This window comes from Orcinus orca, chromosome X, assembly GCF_937001465.1.
Source record: "Orcinus orca chromosome X, mOrcOrc1.1, whole genome shotgun sequence".
Taxonomy (NCBI): Eukaryota; Metazoa; Chordata; class Mammalia; order Artiodactyla; family Delphinidae; genus Orcinus; species Orcinus orca.
The window spans coordinates 13,658,942-13,662,532 of record NC_064580.1 but is presented as its reverse complement, the minus strand read 5'-3'; the positions used below and the strand labels follow the sequence as shown (position 1 = coordinate 13,662,532).

General features: G+C 38.4%; 1 non-coding gene across 1 annotated transcript; it reads left to right on the top strand.

The window, feature by feature from the left end:
- The first annotated feature begins 2,676 nt into the window (after positions 1-2,676).
- TRNAW-CCA (transfer RNA tryptophan (anticodon CCA)) lies at positions 2,677-2,749 on the top strand. Its single transcript has one exon. It is a non-coding gene; the product is annotated as a tRNA-Trp (tRNA).
- Positions 2,750-3,591: the final 842 nt, after the last annotated feature.

The window sequence follows — 3,591 nt, the reverse complement described above, 5'->3', positions numbered from 1 at the left end:
TTCCCAGTCAATACCTCTCCCCAGAGACAACAAGTATTCTGACAGCTATCAGTAGTAATGATCTTTGCCTATGCATGGAATTCATACAAAAGAAATTATATAGAATGTACTATTTTGGGTCTGGCTTCTTTCACTCATCATTAAGTCTGTGAGAGCCATCTGTATCATTGTGTGCTGTCATAGTTCCATCTCTTTTTGAATATAACACAATTTATATATCTTTCTCCTACTGATAGCCATTCAAGTTGTCTCTGTTTGGACTTTTATGAATAAGGATACTATGATCAAATGTGCACATGTCTTTGGAAGACACATGTACTCATTTTTCTTGGTTCTATACCTAGGTGTTGACTTGCTGGCTCATACCATACATGCATGTTTAGCTTAAGTAGATACTGTCAGTGTTTCAAAATGACTTTGCCAATTTACACTCCCACCAAAAACGCATATGAAAGTTCAATTGCTCCACATCCTTGCCACCACTTGGTATTATCAATCTTATTAATTTTGGGTATTCTACTCATTGTTTAGTAATATCTTATTGTGGTCTAAGTTTGCCTAAAGAAATTGTGCATGTTTTCATGTGCTAATGGACCATTTGAATATTCTCTGTGTAAAATGCCTGTTGAAATCTTTTGCCCATTTCTAAATTTAGTCACTTGTCTTTTTTGTATTGATTTGTAGGAGTTCTTTATATATTCTGGATATGAGTCATCTTTTGTATACATAAAATGTCTTCCTATCTTGCCTTTTTATTATCTTAAAGGTGTCTTTTGATAAATAGAAGTTCTTAATTTTACTGAAGTCCAGTTTATCAATCTTTTCTTTTATGGTTAGTATTTTTTGTACAATTTTAAAGAAAAAAGTTGTACCTTTTCTAATTTCACTCATAAAACGTAAGAATTGAAAAACATAAAAATATAAGCAAAAAACAGGTAAAAATTGAATCCAGCATTCTTATTGATGTGGACAATCAGAAAACTTTAAAGTGCTATAAAACCCACTAGAAGGGCTAAAAGTTCAACAACTAACAACAAAAAATGTTGGTGAGGATATGAAGCAACGAGAAGTCTCACTGCTGGTTGGAGTGTAAAATAGTACAATCATTTTGGAAATCTATTTGTCAGTTTCTTATAAATTTAAACATTTACCCACCCTATGACCCAAAATCTCGGCTTCTAGGTATTTACTTAACAAAAATGAAAACATATGTCCATAAAAAAAGCCGTGTACAAGAATGCTTGTAACAACTTTAACTATAATAGCCTTCAATTAGAAATAACTCAAATACCCATCAACAAATGAGATAAGCAAATTGTGGTATATTCATACAAGAGAATACCACTCAGCAAAAAAAAAAAAATTACTACCAGCAATAACGTGGATGAGTCTCACAAATATTATAAGTGAAAGCAGACGCAAAGAACACATACTGCATTGCATCATTTCATTTATATGAAGTTGTAGAACTTGCAAATCAATATGGGGTAACAGAAATCAGAACAAGCTAACAAGTCTCAATTCTAGCACATATTTTTAATGCAGGGAAAACTCTACAGAGGATATGAACAGTGCAGGGAGAAAAATTGTATTGTCGGAAACACAAACACAAATCCTACTGGCAAACAGCTTCAGTATCTATTTGAGAGTATCAAGATAGCAACTGTTATTATTAGCAGCCCAGGGAACATAAATCGAGAGTGGCTGGGTCAGACACTTTATTCTCCAGCACAGAAGGGCATCTGGAAGCTTTTGGCTCAAAGGAAACCAGTCTGTGTGGCTATAGGGGGGATAAAGTTAAGAGAAGGAGGAGGGTTCCCTCTACTATCCAAGGGAGAGGCAAGTCATAAAGGGCTTCCAAAGCCAGAATGCAAACTCTGAGAACTGTCGTAAGCAGTCTTCTGCATTCTCCCCAACCACTTAGCTACAATCACTGCTATGACACAGATTAATCTGAGCTTTCCTTACCGATTATTGTTAGTACGTGCCATCGTGTGACCGTTGAACTGTTGCATTTCAACTTTTAGCTTACATTGATCCTTACTTCTCATTCCTTAATCTATTTTAATTAGACCACAGGCCTTGGCACATCATCTCCTGGTCTGTTCTAGGTATGGCTCCAGATGGAATTATTTCTATGTTATGAGGAAATGGAAAACTAAGGAAAGGAAAACATGGTATCAGTATTTTCTGCTGCAATGAGGAAAGATCTTTTGGAAGGCCTAAGGCCCATTGTTAGCATCTTTGTGGTATTTTGTCTTTCCCTATGAGGTCTACATACAGGAGAGGTGAGTTCATCCAAAAGATGAGACTCAGAAATACCAGCTTAAGGATAAGAAAACTGAGAAAGAGTAAGGCGCCCCTACTGGCAGAAGTTGGCCCAGAACTGTCAGCTAAGCCTTGGCGTTGCTCGTAGCCGGGCCCCAGCGCTCCCCTGGTGAACATAAGCCGTCTCACAGACACCAGCATCACATAAGCCCATGATGGATCAAGATAAAAACAAGACCACCCTGCAATCATGTCTGAAAACAGACGAAAGCGTGAACAGTGTTCAAACAACAAAAATGATCAAACATCCCCTTATCTTGGCTCATATAAGTGATTGCCACTGCTTCACCAGCTACAGCTAAAGGCTCACCCTAGTCTCCCCTCCTTTAGATAAGATTTATTGGGACTTCCCTGGTGGTCCAGCGGTTAAGACTCCATGCTCCCAATGCAGGGGGCCCAGGTTCGATCCCTGGTCAGGGAACTAGATCCTGCATGCCGCAGCTAAAAGATCCCGCACACCGCAACGAAGATCCCAAGTGCTGCAACTAAGACCCAGCACGGTCAAATAAATTAAAAAAAAAAAAAAAAGAATTATTAAAGTACCCAGTTATAGAATTATCCCCATTTCTTGACAGCACCTAACCCAGAATAAAGCCCTATTTCCTGAACTTTGCCCCAAGTCACCTACTACAAGTCCAAACACTATAATAAATCCTTTTGAACTCCCTCTTATTGAGATGCTCTATGGTTCCCCAATGTGTACATTCACTCTCATTGTAATAAATCAATAAAACCAACTTTGACTCTAGGTGTGTTTCTGATGGTCTTTAGCTAGAGGACGTTAACAGAAGTATAAAGAAATTGAGTGGAATTGCTAAGACAACATGAAGACCAAGAAGAATTGCACCTTGTGTATAATCTGCATAAAGGTCAGTACCAAAAGTCAGTTACATACCACTTAATGAGACTTCTTGCATCTCAATCATTTTTAACCTGAGCTCTTTGCTAGTAGAGGCAGAAACAAACAAATAAAACTTGTCTACCTCACAGAGAAACCTTGTATAGACTATGTGTCTGTTCTAGACAAATATGCCCAGGGGAGAAGTATGAGGTACCAATCTTTAGCGGGTCTGAGCGCATAGACATCCTTGCCAGAAGCTAAAGCTCACGGAAGCTGGAGGACAGTTAGATGAGCCCTGGCGTGATCACCTTAACAGAAAAAAAGTATAGGAGAAAGGCAGAGTGAGATTGAGTCCTGGAATGCCCCCTAGTGTTTACACAAGGAGAAAATGGTATCTGTCCCCTAACCTTTGCCCCAGCCTA